The 16,799-nt window shown below is 45.6% G+C and overlaps 1 long non-coding RNA gene across 2 annotated transcripts in view; it reads right to left on the bottom strand.

The window, feature by feature from the left end:
• The window catches only part of LOC131819259 (uncharacterized), a 39,377-nt gene extending 22,795 nt beyond the window's left edge, over positions 1-16,582 (bottom strand). The window contains exons 1-3 of one of the 2 annotated variants that reach the window (XR_009349118.1): positions 16,424-16,582; positions 15,344-15,629; positions 7,557-7,846 (exon numbers count right to left, since the gene is read on the bottom strand). This is a non-coding gene — a long non-coding RNA (uncharacterized LOC131819259). Of the gene's footprint in view, positions 1-7,556; positions 7,847-15,343; positions 15,630-16,423 lie in introns of those variants that run through there. The other variant, XR_009349128.1, reaches the window with a different exon arrangement.
• Between the last annotated feature and the right edge of the window lie 217 nt (positions 16,583-16,799).

Below are 16,799 nucleotides of genomic sequence, written 5' to 3'. Positions count from 1 at the left end.
GCATTACACAGAGGCATATCAATAGTTCAAAATTCTAAAATATGCATGTAATACAGTAATATGCAGCATTATCGAGGAAAGCAGAATTACAGCAAAGACCATCTTACTGTATTTCAAAACTGTAAGGAAAACTGATACATTCGACTGGTGTTAGTTACTGTTATCATGGGTCAGTATCAAAACACAAAAACTAAAGCCAATAAACTGCTTAGATTTATTAATTTTCAAGGTTTTCTGTATGAGAAAATTGATGATGTTTCATAGTAAAATAGATTTAAATCAACTTGCTATTGATTTGTTTACATAAATAGTTTCACTTTTTTATTTATTAAAGAGACAATACTGAATTGACAATCTAATTTTTCTATATTCAAACCTAAATAGGAAAAAACTTTTTTCCTCACATATACAATGTATATAGGAAAGTAATATTCCCAACATATAAACCATCTAACCTTGTAACTATGAACTGGATAAAAAAAGCAGATTGGACCAAACTCCCTTCTTACTCCTAAAATCCTACAAGAACACCTTTGTTATTTCTTTTATTTATTTGTCAAATATCTACTAAATATCATTTTCCCTGCCTGCCATGAAAGAAATGTAAGTTTTTACCCTGGACTTCAGGTACTTACACTTTAATTGAAGGGGTTATCTTGTAGGCCCTCCTAACAGTTGGCTTAGACAGAAAATTTTACCGTTTATTTTCCAGTTTGGATATAATCTCTATCTCATATCCCCTGCATTAGGTTGTTGCTATCCTAAGGGCAGAGATACTGACACCTTCCACGTAACAACTATTCCAATTATCTGGGTACTTACACAGTATATATAATAGAAAATAAAATATTTCTCTAGTATAAAACAGTGAGACCAGTTTCTCCAAAACTCCTTTTTTAAAGATTTTATTTATTTGACAGAGAGAGAGAGATCACAAGCAGGCAGAGAGGCAGGCAGAGAGAGAGGGGAAGTTGGCTCCCTGCTGAGCGGAGAGCCCGATGCGGGACTCGATCCCAGGACCCTGAGATCATGACCTGAGCCAAAGGCAGAGGCTTAACCCACTGAGCCACTCAGGCCCCCCTCCCCAAAACTCCTTTAATAATAAACTATTAAAAGGGTTTACTATTTTTTCTGAGTATCTTTATAATTCATCACTCAGCAATACTACAGACAATATTTTCTGAAATTAAAAATACTATATGGCAAAAAATTCCCTTATGAATAAACAAATTCTAAAACAATGTTAACATCTTTATAACATTGTTCTGTTTGGCTGAGCTGCTGTGACAGATGGGTCATTGTAAACTGAAATTCCTTCCTTGCACTTAATTTCCTATTTAAAAACAAATCAAACCCGCAATTCTCCACTGGAGTACATTTCTGGTTCGTTGCAAGCTGACCAATTAAAGTCAAAGCCATGTATTTTGCATAATGAAAACGAAATTTAACTCTTTTCCACAATTTGGAGCACTAAAACAATCACTAGCCTTAGAGTTGCAAGACGTGGCACGAGACCCAGCTTTGCCACATACTAATTATTTGACCTTGGGCAACTCATCTAACTTCCAGGCAATTCAGATTCCTCACGTGCAAGTTAAGAAGCTAAGATGCAATTCACCCAGCTTCTACTCATCTCTAACTCTTTTAAGACACTGGCATTCACTGAACTTCTAATACTGTTCTCATTCAACCCAAATGACATCCATTCAACCACAAAACACAACCAACACAAGCCACACCATTATATGCCATTCTTGTGAATTTACCCACTTTTACCTGAATATGTGATGAGGCACACAGAATTTTTATGAATTGGCAGAATTTTTTTTCAAACCAGTAATTCAGAGAGTCACTCTATCTTTCAAGAAGAAGTTGCTACTGCTCTCTATCATTTGAAGTTCTAATAGCAAACAGATGACATATTCAAATTGGGTAATTTAAGAAAAATTCAGTAAAATTTTGGCTATTTACAAAGATACAGAAAGGCTATAAGAAAAACCACGAGGCATAGTACAATATTTAGGGCCAGTAACATGTCCCATTAGGCACCCGGCCCACACGCATAAAGTAACAAGAGAAAGGAGAGCTGCAAGGGGTGGGCTCCATGGACAGGACCACCTTACAGGAAGGTGATCGTAAGTAGAGGGACACAGCCAACTCAGGTTGACCTTGCATCTCAAGGTGCATATAGGGAGTTGAGGTAATTAACGCCCTGCCCTCACAATCTCCACTCCCTCCATCTATGACCAATGATCCCCATTGGCCAAGTCCAGTTAAAAGCTGAAGCCAAGAGAACCCCGTGGATATATTTCATACAGGTTGGCTTCCGAGAACAGAGAGGAGAAGGATCAAGAACTAGAGGTGCAAAGGGAACCACCGACCACAAACCTCTTCCCCCTAGGTAGGCTACATTCTCAAAGAGTTGACTGCCTCCTAACTTGAGAGGAGACTTCTTCAATGATGTCATGAGTACAGACGACTTGTCTACTGAGCTCGTGGAATATGCTGGATCCCTTCCCAATTCTGACTATGTATTTTATGTCCAAATCATCTTTATTCTAATGTTTAAAACCCATTAGGACTCTCTAATGTAGTCATCTGGGATAATTTTAGATCTCAACAGGTTTTCACAAAGAATGTAAGCAAACGAATTGCTTAAATTGGAAGAAATGTCAATGTTAGTAAAGATTGATTTTCTATACTCCCTCTCTCTAATTAGTTGCTCTGGACGTCAATGAGTTACGTGGAAAGGGCCACAGTGATTTCTCTGATTAAGTAGCTCCAGGAAACGAGAAAGGCTGGAGCACGGTGTTGTTAACTCTTGGATGGACTATGCATGTAAGGCCGCGCTGAGCTGCACACGGAACTGAAACGCTCCAGGGGAAAGACTAAGAGGAGATGACGGGAGGAGGAGCTGCCAAAGCAGGACTCATCGGAACCTCTGCTCTACAAAGACAAGGAGCATATCCACCAACGCGGAAAGAAAACTATTGCTAATTGGATACTTGCGATCACGTGCTGTGCCTAGTGCTTTTACATCATATCTCATATAATCTGCATAACAGCCCAGTGAGGTATTTTTCCTTAGAGCATTTTACATATGCAGAAAATAACTTGCCTAAGGCACTACAAAACAAAATTTTAAAAAAATACGATAATGGGCAGGTTTTGATGTGACCCCAGATATAAAGCCACCTTTTTACCATTTTTAATCGTTGCTATGTCTCAAAAAGTTGTAAGACACAAATAACTTATTCTGCCTATTTATAGCATCAATCTAGAAAAGGAGAATTTCTTCTGAAGTTGACTTCTTCTTTTGACAAATATTTTTAGGGGTTGTCACAGCACTTGGAAGCATGCTGGGAAGAGTTAGTCTGTGAAATCTTTTCCCTAAAATAGGCATACTGGTTTTCCTCTGTTTTTACACTTAGAAACCAATCCCTCCTCAAGTAAGCTGGGGCAGAGACCATGTCTTGTTTCTTTTCGAATCCGTACAATACCACGCACACATCTAGGACACATAACTGATTAAATAAATACTCGCTCAATGAGTAATCAGCAGAGCACAATATGTTATAGGCAAGAGACTTCAGAAAGAAAAGTACACATTGATTTATTTATCCAAGAAAGATAGAAATTAAACCAATCTTTTCTCATCACTAGGGCTGGGGCATCTAATTTGCTTTCCATGTGGGCCAGAGAAAAAGTATAGAATAGGAGCTTTCTGTAGCGGAGCTTTCTCCACAGCCACCACATGTCCACTCAAAATCGACCACCTCCACATAATTAATACAGCAGGAACGACGCTAAAGTGTTACAAAGTGGAAAAATAAGAAAGGTAACATCTAATCTTAATTATGTGCCAAGCATAGTGCCTAACTCTTCACACGTATTTTCTCATTTAACCCTTATAACAATTACTGTCTTCGCTTTATAAATGAAGACGTTGAGCTTAGCAAAGTTAAGTAATTTGCCTATGGTTACACGAATAATAAATGACGAGTGACAGAATAAAGATCCAGCTACACTCCAGAAGGTAATCATCAAAAGGCAGCCATTACCAAAAGACAAGAGACAGGTGCTGCCACTATGGGAAACAGTATGGAGGTTCCTCAAAATTTAAACTACACCTACCAAGTGACCCAGCAATTCCAGTTGGGTATTTATCCAAAGAAAACAAAAACACTAACTCAAAACAAATTTTCACTTCCATGATCACTGCAGCATTATTTACAATAGCCAAAGTATGGAAACAGCTTGAGTGTCCACTGACAGACAAATAGACAAAGACAATGTGATGTATATTCAGCCATTAAAAAAGGATGAAATTGTGCTATTTGTCCAACATAAATGGATCTTGGAGCACTGTATTAAGTGAAATAGGTCAGAGACAGAGAAAGAAAAATATCATATCATCCCACTTTTGTGTGGAAACAAAAAAACAGCAGAAGAAACAGAAGAAGCAGCTCATAGATTCATAGATACAGAGAACAGATGGGTGATGGCCAGAGGCCGGGGTAGGCAAATGGACAAAGACGGTCAAAAAATACAAACTTCCAGTTATAAAATAGATAAATCCTGGGACGCACTGTACACGGCGTGCTGACCAGAGTGAGTCTGAAAGTTACTAAGAGTAAATCCTACAACTTCTCATCACAAGGAAAAAATATATTCAGTCACTTTGCATGGTGACAGATGTTAACTACACTTACTGTGGTCATCATTTCACAATATGTACTAATATCAAATTGCTTTGTTGTACACCTGAAACTAATATAACGTTATGTATCTTGGTTTTTTTTAAAGTCAGTCTTTAATATCACGAAAGATACAGGGAGTGGGAAGCATCAACTTTTGCGCTGGAGCTCTCTCTCCAACGCAAGAGTTACTACCGCTCCCTTCCACTGGTGAGGGCATTACAACTCACACTTCAGGTTGCCCCAGGAAGAGTGGGGGCGCCTGGGAACAGAAGGGCTAGCGCTGAAGACCTAGCTCCATTGTTCTCTGGGGTTATCGTTTGCTTACCTCTCTGGACCTCAGCTTCTAAGTCTGTCCAGTGGGGATAATAATTCTCTGAGAACCATAAGAGGATTCAGTCGCGGTGCTTTACAATCTAGAAAGCACTGTGCCACAAAATGTGTTGATTATTCTCTTCTACTGAGAACACGCAGCCACCGGCAGGACAGGAGACCCTTAGCCTAAAATCCTGGGCAAACATCCTGACATGCTGTGCCTTGGGAACGGTTTGTTGAGAAAGAAAAATCGAATTATTCTTTGTAGTTCACGGCTTGGCTCCATGATCTAAGGAACGATATAAGGAATGAAATACTCATCCAGTGATATAAGGAACTTGAAGGAAGAGGTGGGGGCAGTTAGAAATAGCAGGCGGGATTTTTGTCCCACAACAAAGAAGGGCTTGAAATGATTTTGGAAAGAGATAACCAAAGGTGCTCCCATTTGTTACCACATTTATCACCAAGGCCAGAAATGGGAAGAAAAACTGTACTAACAAGGAATTAGTTTTTCATTCTCTTTTTTAAAAGATTTTATTTATTTATTTGCCAGAGACAGAGGGAGAGAGAGAGAGCGAGCACAGGCAGACAGAATGGCAGGCAGAGGCAGAGGGAGAAGCAGGCTCCCTGCCGAGCAAGGAGCCCGATGTGGGACTCGATCCCAGGACCCTGGGATCATGACCTGAGCCAAAGGCAGCTGCTTAACCAACTGAGCCACCCAAGCATCCCTTCGTTCATTTTCTTTTTTTAACGCAAACTTTGTTCCCAATGTGAGGCTTGAACTCATGACCCTGAGATCAAGAATCCCATGTTCTACCAACTGACCCAGCCAGGAGGCCCTAATTTTTCATTTAACTAATAATATTTTATGGTACTTAGGCATACCTTGCATTGTTCCAAACTGTATTTGAGGTAAGATACTTTCCAGTTTTTAGTACCACTTTGTGATTTTTGCATAGAATTTCATAGTAATGATTTTAGTTGGTGGTGGTCTTTTTAAAGATTGCATTTATTTATTTGAGAGAGAGAGCACAAGCGGTGGGGAGGAGGCAGAGCGAGAGGGGAAAAGAGACTGCCCACTGAGCAGGGAGCCCAACATAGGGATGGATCCCAGGACCCTGAAATCAGGACCTGAGCCAAAGGCAGACACTTAACTGACTGAGCCACCCAGGTACCCCTCAATTGGTGGTATTTTTATAGTGCCATCTTCTTAATCCTATGAAGGAGGAAGTTACATATAGAAAAGTTGGTAAATTATTTTTATTAGGTGCAAAGTTGGTTAGACAATTTTAGACCCAAGCTGTTTTCTAAAGATAGTATTTCTTAATTCCCTGTTCCCTAGTTTTTCCATCCATGAATAGAGTAAAATAATCCCCTACTGGTTTTCCATTTCTAATAAAATTATGTGTGTAAGGTGTTTTGGTAAATTCAAAAGAACTCTATTATTGTCCATTATCTGTCAATTCTGCTAGTAACTGAGAGTATATTTCTTCATCTCTCTAGCCCACAGCAATTCCAAATCAAAAAGGCAGCCGTAAAGAAGCCCACTTATCTAGGAAGTATTCGCACATAAGGCAAGTCCACACAATGTGCAGAGAGGGGGCTGAATTCACTAGGAACCCCCGGGGGGTTCGCCCTGCTGCTTGGACATCCAAACCTGGCACCGAGCAAATGAACTCCTAAAAATCACAGGAGGCGTCAGGGTCCTCACCCAGCCATCTGACTCACTCACAGCATCTGGGCATGAGAAAATTTTATTTCCCAAATCCCACTTCCCTGCCCCCTTCTTCCCTAGCCACACATACAAACAATCTGGACGGTCCATAAGGTAGAGGATAATTTTAGGGGGTTCCCCAGGGCCTGGCTGGATGCCTTCCAATCATTTCTTTCTGGCCTGTGAAATCAGATGCACTATTTCTTTATACATGAGAAAAAATGAAATCGGTTTCTATTTGCAGAGTGAGATGGAGAAAATGAAACCGCACAGAGCTATGTCACAGGTTCTTAGCAAGGACCTTCCTAAGCTGGAAGAGAGGAAGGAGGCAAAAGAGAAATGCAAAAGAAAAGAGGGTTGGTTTGTGAGCCCCTGAAAAGTGTCCCACACACTCAGTCTCATGTACGTACGTGGCATATTTAAGGCTTTGGAGCCTAGTTGGTAAATAAAGCCAGGGAGATTCTGGATGCATTGTAACCCCTGGCCGTGTGGTTTAATCATCATGGCCATTCCAGAAGCAAGCTGCTGTGTGTCTTCCCGCCTGTGTGTGGCTCTGTATGTGTCTCTGAGCTCTCCCACACCAGCCTGCTTTCTCCTAACAGACATACAATACACTGTAACACACATGGAATTTGGCTAACATGGAATTTGTTGGACAAAAAAAAAAAAAAAAAAAAAGCCCTGGGGCATTAGATTTCACAAAAGCTGGACACTGATTCAAGAACGGAATAGGAAAAAACACTGATTAAGGAGGAGTATATGGACCAACATTCTGCACCTAAATGTGGTTACAAATGAAACCTTACAACATAACCAAATTTTGCTGGCCACCTCCATCCTGAGAACATCAGATTCTCTTCCAAGGATCCCACTTCTTCAGTACTGGTAGGCGTCCTCCGGAGGGATTACATCATGTGAGCTCGGGAACCAGCCCAGGCAGCAAAGAAAGGACTTGCTGGCTCCCGGTTACCAGTAAACCGGAACGGCTCCACCAGGGGACCACCGTCCTCACTCTGCCCCAGCCGTCAGCACCCCTCGTGAACTGAAAGGGCTCCCTTCTCTGAGTTCTGCTCTCGGAAACAGTGTGTGATGATTCTGCTGCGGGGCCAAGTTCTGTCTTCTGAACAGGGAGACAGAGGGAAAGAGCAGGGAGTTTAAGCAACAGCCACTATATGTTTCTACAATCTACAATCCTAGACTCTCACTATATGTTTCTACAATCTACAATCCTAGACTCTCGAACCGTCTTCAGAGCCCAGCAACCCCTCCTTGCAATTCCTCCTGCCACTGCTATCTGCTCCCGCCCTCCCCTATGTCGATAGAATTTCATTCATAAACTCATTTACATTTTATCCTGAGCAAGTGCTTTACTCTTTAAGGAAATCTCTAGATATAAGTCGATTCCAGGACTGCCTTCCCAGGGGTTAAAGCTCTAGCTGTAAATCACGACTACTTCCTATTTCCTTCTGTGCGTTTCAAGTGGAAGCATTTCCATCCTGGCCATCCACACGGTCCTTGACCATCGGTTCCCCAGCAGACCCTGCGCGCCTGGGATGCCGAGGACCCACCTTACGTCTCTGCACACCCCTCACAGCATCAGTCATCGCATCATCACAACTCACATCTGTGTAGGGCGGACAATGTATAAAGGACTTCCACATTTATTACCATTCTGGAGCTTCACATCATCTCTATGAGTAAAGCAAACTGAATATTACTACTTTCACTTTAGAGCTATAAAGATGGACACTCAGAGAGGTAAGGATATTTCCCTCAAGAGCATTCAGCCGGTGTGGAGATGAGCCAGGCTCAGAATCCAAATCCTAAGACTCCTGGTGCAGGTTCTTTGCAATGCATAATGCGGCCGCTTCAGCCCCGTGTGCCTCTCTGCAGGCTCCTCGCTTGACTTTCAGCCAAGTTCAAATAATCTCCATGAAAGTAAATCTCCATGCTTTCAGGCCATCCAACAGAGTTTCCAGAGAAACGGGGCATCATTACTCCCTCTTTCCCGCTGGAAATATGATAAGAAAGCCCACTGGGTAAGTGTTCTTGGGAGTAAATTAATTTTAGAATAAGCTAACCTGACTCCCAGCCAGAATTCTCCACCAACACACGCAGCACAGAAGTCTGATGACTAAAATCTTGACTTAAAGCATGGATTTGCCTCACTTGACTTATTTAGAGGACACATGTTTGCAAACCAACTGAAAAATAAAAAATACTCTGTGTTTAATTATATTTCAATCTACGGTTGAACTTCATTTAAATGGAATCTATAACTGGCACATTTGTCAAGTATTCCTTCTGCCAGAGTTGTACGTAAAAAATATAATATCAACATTTGTACAGCTGCAGCCCAAGTTAGCAGCAGTAAACATCCCACAGATTAGGGGGCAAGTCACAAAAGGACAGTGGCGGTGACACTTCCATAAGACACAATTAAATCTATTCAGAAATAAATTAATTCTCAGATTTTGCTAAAACAGCATATGGCATGTTTTCAAAACTAATGAACACGGATTGCGTACCTATGTTGTCCTCGGCACTGTAGAGAATTCAGAAATGGAAAAGGTATGTCCTAAGACGGTCGAAGGAGAGAGGTGCCACAGCGTGTCAGGATCAAGGTGAAGTACAGGACTATCATCATCGCCATTACCCTGATTGTTTTACGTGTCGATGACCCACAGGCAAACACTACGCTGAGTGTCTTACTGGAGTCGTCTTGTTTAATCTTCATAAAACTCCATGAGATAGTTGCGACTGTCGTTCCACTTTCACGGAAAATGAAAGCGAGATACAAAGAAGTATGTTCTTAGAGGTCACACAGCTAAGAGGTGGAGGAGCCAGGTCCAGAACACAAAGATCCGGATCTCCAGCCCGTGTGCTCTCGGCCACCTCCCGCAACTGGAGAAGCCTTCGCGAGGGGCCGGACCTTCACGGTGGCCCTGAAGACTGCATAGGGTTTAACCGGGAAGAGCGGAAAGAATGAAGAGAGGCCATCGTGTTACAGGACGAGCAGGCCCCGGAGAAAGAATTTGTGTTTGACCCGAGAGGATCCCTGAGGACAGTTAACGGCAGGAAGCAGTCAGCCTGGCAGAGCAGGACAGCTGAGAGAGAACCTCAGAAATAACCCAGGCAGAGTTTAAAGACTTGAGCCCATGGAAACAGAAAGTCGTGTGGACGGACGCTTGCCCGGACAGTGACAATGACAAAGTGTTGTAGCACACGAGCAGCATATTCGGGAACGGGGACAAGAGGAAGGCTTGACAGAGGCAAAGCTGCCACCACCTGTTGTGAAACCCCCACAGACCCTTCTGCTCCCTGGGCGTGGTTCGTACTCAACCAATGCCGGTCAGCTCGGGGACAACCCACAGGAGTACAAAGAAAGCGCCTGCCCGAGCCCCAGACAGATGTTCACGAAGAGAGAAGGAAAAGGGAAGAAAGCAAAAACGGCACCAAAGTGCTCCCCTAGGTAAGAAGACGTGTGGTGCTTTTGGCTGCCAATGGGCTTGGAAAGGAGAAGGAGGTTCCCGTGGGTCCTGGGAGGTGACAAGTCCTCCATTTGGGTTTGACAGGGTCACACGACACTTGCTATATTACAGGCATTTGGAGAAACGGGCCTAGGATACATTTAAGATTCTCCAAGGGTAGAAAGTGTAGTCCTTACTCATCACGAGATTCAGATAAGTAAAAGTTGTCATTTTAGTTACGGGCTACTTCTGTAGGCAACTCCAAGTAGGAAGAACTTTTTAAGTACAAATGTCACTACTGGACCTACTGTCACTACTGGACCTATTTTATCAAACACTTGTGAAGTAAAGAAATTCATAATGCGCAAGAAGACTACCACAGACTGGAAAGAACTAAGTGGAAGGAAATCAGTCAAGGAGGGAAGCTCTTCTCCTGCCCCTTGAGACATGCAGCCAGCACTGGCCACTTGACCGACAGGAAACACCAGCCTTTACTATCAAAATACAAAAAGGAAAAAAATCATGTAACGGTTTCTCAGCAAGAAGCCATTAGACAGATGTAATCATAAAGAGACCAAATATTCCTATAAGTGAAACGCATGCAGAGTTTAAAAGCAGCTAACACAAAAGGTGAGGAGAGTTGCCTGTGCGTAGACAATGGCTCAGATGTGAGCGAGCGATCCAGCTGGCCCTCGAACAAGCTGAATCGTGAATTTACAAGACAAACTCGGTACCCGTTAGCTTAAAATTCAAATGACCCCCATCGAAAGCCCAGCTGTGCAACAGGAGCTATTACTCTCAAAGCAAACTTCTCCCTTCTGATCGTGCACCGACGTCCAATCACAGAAGCTCAGCCTTATGCACCCAAATTATTTGCTTTCAACACAGCCTGACCACTGGGCTCGTTCTTTAGATGGCCGAGGCCCGTCAGAATGACCAAGAGGATGAAAGCACGAAAGATTCATTTAAACAAAGGGGCTCATTGTAATCGACAAAATCAAGATCTGTACCAGGCAAATTAGAAGGAAAAAAAAAAAAAAAAACCTGCTTGAAAGTGTAAGTTCTTCCAAGAGAGAAGGGCTGGGGTCAATTGAAATATAAAGCTGGAAAGACCCACAGATGCAGCCTAAGGAGTCATTCAGCCCATGGAGCACATCTGTTGTCCGTAGATGCAAAGAGAAATAAATAGAAATCAACTACAATGTCCTGAATAAGAAGCATATCGTAACACGGGCTCAGGGAACATGGCAAACCTTGTACCCAATTCAGAGGCAGAATATTTACAAAAGGTCATTTGATAAGTTAGTTGTTTGAAACGCTGAAAATATCTTCTCCCCCAAAAATAATATTATTCATGGTGATTGGCTTCCCACGGTAGACCACAAAAATCTCCTGATACAGGGTAATAATGTGTAAGTATAGTCCTGGGATAATGAGGTACTACAAATTGTTCTGTAAAAATAGAATCTCACCATCCTGCAGAGCAGTGCTTTTCAAATTATGAGTCAGAACGCGGGAAATCAATTCAGTGGGTCTTTCCTTGTTTAATTCTTAACAAAATGGAAGAAATGGAACGGAAAGAATAGAATTGCAAAGATCAAAGTACGTCCCTGTCATAAGTAAATGTATTACTCTTGAAACTCAATCTCAGTGCTACAGGTATAACTGGCCACGTGCGCTCAGGACTGCAGCGAGTGTGCAATCCCTGTCCTACTGTGGGTCACGGTTGAAACCGTTTGCGTGTCTTTTAGCAAGGCTTTCATGGGGTGCCTAACACAAAGCCAGGGTTGAATAGCATTTGTTAAATGAATGAATGAGTGTGTGAGCTGGTGAACACGGGAGGGATGAAGAAACGGGACGCCGGCGGTGCCCTGACACACGCACACCCGACCCTTGCAGAGGAAATCTCGCTCACTCCGGCATCTCCACACGAGTGAGGCAGTAGGGACACACGGTCCCAACAGCTGCTTCTCTTGGCCTGGGACAGCATCTCTGTCACAAGAGGGACCATTGTGTGGGAAAGATGGGGACAGGGTTGCTACAGCGGAGTAGGATTGGACTCTAGAGGCTGGGTTCTGAGGTGAAGGGGGCAGGTGAGAGGATTGCCAGATTTGGCCCATAAAAATACAGGATGCTGGTTAAATTGGAACTTCAGAAAAACAACAAGGAGCCTAAGAGCAAGGAAAACCATCAGCCTTCAGAGTTGGAAGATCAATCTGACCCATCGGTTACTCAAGGAGGCAAAATGCTGTGCACAACACTGTGCTAGATGCAGGGCTCTTGAGCCTGAAGAGGTCAGACAACAGGCAAGGCACTCAGCGATGACCACGCACCTTCCAGCATGAACCCATTTTACCTTCCCCGCCCTGCGCATGGCACTGCTGTCACCTCCACTGAAGACAGAAAACCAAGCACAGAGAAGCTACTCCAGAAAGCTGCCACAGGTCTCCTGTAGAAACACGCCAGTGGGCCTGCGGTGGAGGGCTGGCTGGGTCCGAGGGGCTGGGTCTGGAGGGGGTCTGACCGAGCCTTGCAGGAGGGAAACTCAATAGATGACTTAGGGGAAGAACACTCCGGGCAAAGCCAACAGCTTGGTGGTGAGTCGACATGATCAGGAAACGGGCGCAGGCAAGAGCTGCTGGAGTGCTAGCAGTACGGCAAGAGGAAGGAAAGACTGGAGAGGAACTGCAGGGCGTGAGCACAATCAGTGTGACCGTCCACACTGTCAGTGACCGTCCAAGGTGTCAGTGACCGTCCACAGTGTCAGTGACCGTCCGCACTGTCAGTGACCGTCCACACTGTCAGTGACCGTCCACAGTGTCAGTGACCGTCCACAGTGTCAGTGACCGTCCACACTGTCAGTGACCGTCCACACTGTCAGTGACCGTCCACGCTATCAGTGACTGTCCACGCTGTCAGTGACCGTCCACAGTGTCAGTGACTGTCCACAGTGTCAGTGACCGTCCACACTGTCAGTGACTGTCCACAATGTCAGTGACCATCCACAGTGTCAGTGACCGTCCACACTGTGAGTGACCGTCCACACTGTCAAGGGGAGCAGCGTCTCCTTTTGCATCTGCAAGCCAGGGCAAACCACCAAGGAACTGGGGACATATAAACACTGTGCTGAGTTGGGCTATTAAGGCAAATTGCTTTGGCAATGGTCCCAAAGACAGGGTAGATGAGGCAGCAGTCAGAGGCCAGGACAAGATCAAGTAAGTCAGAGCAGCGCTATGGAATCAGAGTCCAGGATTTACCTCCCAGACAGTAGGGAGGAACCTTGGACAATTCAGGCAATAACCCTGAGCCCTGGCTTCCTCACTTCCAAAACAGGGCGGACAGTACAACTTAACCTCATACCTAACACCAAGTACCAAGAAGGTAGGTGACCCCTGAGAGCCTCACTCTAGCGTACATCACTAGAGTGACCTTAACCGATTACTTGAACTCTGTAAACCCCAATTTTCTTGTCTGTGAAGCACGGATGTTCACACCTCTATTGGGCCTACTGGGAAGAGAGCTGAGATCGTGTGTGTTCTGCCCTCAGAACGATGCCCACCAGAATGTACAATAAATGGCAGTTATTACTGTGTTATGTATGAACTAAGATAAAGCTGTCGTCACAGTCAGGCAGCAACAGTGGTGGAGACAGAAACCGGAAAGCGGAAACAAGCAGAACATACAGGAAGTGTGACGTGACGATTCTAGAAGAGACCACATTCATAAGCAGCAGCATGGAACCGAATACCCCTTTTATTAATATTTTATTTATTTATCGGAGAGAGAGGAGCAGGCTCCTTACTGAGCAAGGAGTCCGATGCGGACTCAATCCCAGGACCCTGGGATCACGACCCGAGCCACCCAGGCGCCCCTGAACGCCCCTTTTCCAGAGAGCCAGATGCGCTCTGCCCAGCGGATGTGGCTCCTGAACGTCCCCTCCAGGTTAGATCATGGAGGATGGCAGCGCTAGCAACGCAGGTTTGCAGACTGAGGGAAGGGGGCCTGGAAGGAGAAAACGCAGTCGCCTCTGATTATATAATTGTCCTGCCTCTTTCTGCTCCGAAGCCAGACCCATCGCCGACTTCAGGAAGGCACAATGAAAAGCGCTGCTGAGGCTGAGGTGGGGGGTTTGGGGGGGCAGGTTCCCAACAGGTCAGAGCTGACAGGAGCAGGAATGCACATCAGGGCCAGACTCCACCGGGCTAAGCACACGGGACACGTGTGCTAGCACCTGCCAGGTCTGAAACCACCGTCCTGTGCTTAAGTGTCCTGCCTCTCTAGACAGCAGAACCCACAGAAAGCCGCTCTTCCCGCAGCAGCTCTGCCTTTGGCGAGGCACAAACATCATTCTAAAAATCTAGCGCAGGGCTCAGGGCACTGCTGTGACGGAGGTAAACTCACCATCCTTTCATTTTTCTTGCAACTCTAAAACTGCTTCTCAAGGACTTGGTTTGTGAACTTAAATAGTAAGTAAGCGTAAAGGGAGATGAGCACACGGGTCATGACGATGTGCCGGGTGTCAAACGCGCGCCGTCCGCCCTTCTCCTCTGAAGGGGACACGCAAGGCACGCACAGGACCGGTTTTCCAACCCGCGACTCTCTGCCCCTGTGTTCCCCACAACCTGTCACCCATCTCCCGTGTCGAACAACTGCAAACACAGGAGACGTCCAGTCAGAACTCAGCCCTCTTTCAGGCAGAATCTCCCCTGCGCACACCGCACTGGCCTGAGTCGGAGAAACCACGCGCACGGCCACCCCCTAACCAAAATGAAACCAAAGGCCATTCATTAGGAAAAGCTCCATCTCTTGATCTCCCTGAACTAAAGGTTGTCTCCGAAGTTAGAATTAGAGCATTTGGTGGAGATGCAGAGCTGCCTCAATTTTCTCACGCCCTAGCACTTTCGCTTTTGGGAAATGAATATTTAGAAAGGTTTAAGAATATCTTTCTTACACGTTTCTCTCCCTCCCAAATATAGAGAGCGCAACAAAAGCTTCTTCCTTTATGAGTAAGAATGTGTGGCCTGGGAAGAAAGCAATCGCAAACAGACTCCTGACTCAGTTACACACCCGTTCGGACAGATTTTCCCCGATAGGTAGGGAAGAGATGATGTCTTAACTCTTCTAGCAACACTGATTAAAGGGGGTACCTGCTGGGGGTTCAGCAACGCCCAATCAGTCATCTTTAGAGAGGAGAGACAGAGGCTTCAGAGGCTCCTGCCCCCACTTGGGTAGAAAATGACACAAAGCAAGACACTCAGAGTCACGAGGGAGAGGCTGAAGGGATTCCCTTTCCCAGGAGCTCTTCAAAGACAAAACAGCCACTCGTTTTCTTAATTGTCGTGGTGTATCTCTGGTGTATTTCTTAAGCTGCCCTCTGACCAGCAATGGTGGAGAGCCACTTGCTCTAAGAAATCAAGGTCGGGCGTCTGTTGGCTAGAGGACAAAACAGGAATATTCAGCCAAAAGTCAGTACATACAACAACATCGCTTGGTGTGGGTTGGTCATTTAAAAACAAAGATCCAGGGGGTGCCTGGCCAGCTTGGTTGGTGGAGCAAAAAACTCTTGATCTTCTGGGTGTGGTTTCGAACCTCACCCTAGGTATAGAAATTACTTAAAAACAGAATCTTTTAAAAATACATAAATAAAAATAAAAACCCAAATACAATAAAGAAAAAGAAAGAAAGTTTCAAAGGAGCATCTCACCTCCCTGGAATGACCCCCAAGTGCGACCTAACACTCCCACCACGGAGAAGGAAAGGAAATGAGCAGAGATGCTAAGGGGCCAAGCAACACAGCTGATTTTTGCTGCAGGCCTGGAAAGCTTTATGTCTTCAGGCTTTTCACTTTTTTTTAGATTTCAGGCCATGGAGCACCCAGGCTGTCGGTCTGGTTTCTGCTCTTCCTCCCTCACTACCGCAACCCTCCTGCTTGACACCGATCGGTCACAGGGCAGGGACAATGCCGAGCCCTAAACTGGAAGCCGGTGACCAGAGGCCCCGGAAGGCAGGAGCGCCCAGAGGGGCCAAGGGCAGAAGAGACTCCACAGCAGGCAGGGGAGCGTCGTTGCAGCGTGACCTGCGTTGCGGAGGGGGGACCCCAAGTGCTGCCATCCCGGCCCCTCGGGAAACTGCGGCCGCAGTGGACCGCGTGGCCCCGGATCAGCGGTGGGAACGGTTGTCCGGCCTGAGCACTGAGTAAGGCTGTAGGAAGGGTCGCCACCACTGACCTTTGGTTAAGGCCTCGGTGTCGGGCAGTCCTTCATGTAGACAGAGACAAAGGATCCACTGTTCCCAGTGTAGACCTGAGGGGAAGGGGGCTGTGGTGCCCCCTGTGAGCCCGTCGCGGCCCAGCGGCCGGCACAGGTTTCCCTTAAACGGCCGCTGCCCCCAGCGCCTCAATGGGACAGGCCCGCGCGCCGCGAAGGGCTCCCGCATCCCCCCCCCCCCGTTAGCCCCAACCCAGGCAGTTCAGGTGAGTGGTGTGGACGGCGGTCTGTGCGGGACGTGCGGAGTCCGGTGCCGGCGTCGGTCCCCGAAGCCCGCACCGACTGCCCACATCGGCCCGAGGTGCCGGCGATGCTGCTCCTGCGTCCCCGGACACGG

This window comes from Mustela lutreola, chromosome 1, assembly GCF_030435805.1.
Source record: "Mustela lutreola isolate mMusLut2 chromosome 1, mMusLut2.pri, whole genome shotgun sequence".
NCBI lineage: Eukaryota > Metazoa > Chordata > Mammalia > Carnivora > Mustelidae > Mustela > Mustela lutreola.
This window is presented reverse-complemented; position numbering and strand designations above follow the sequence as displayed.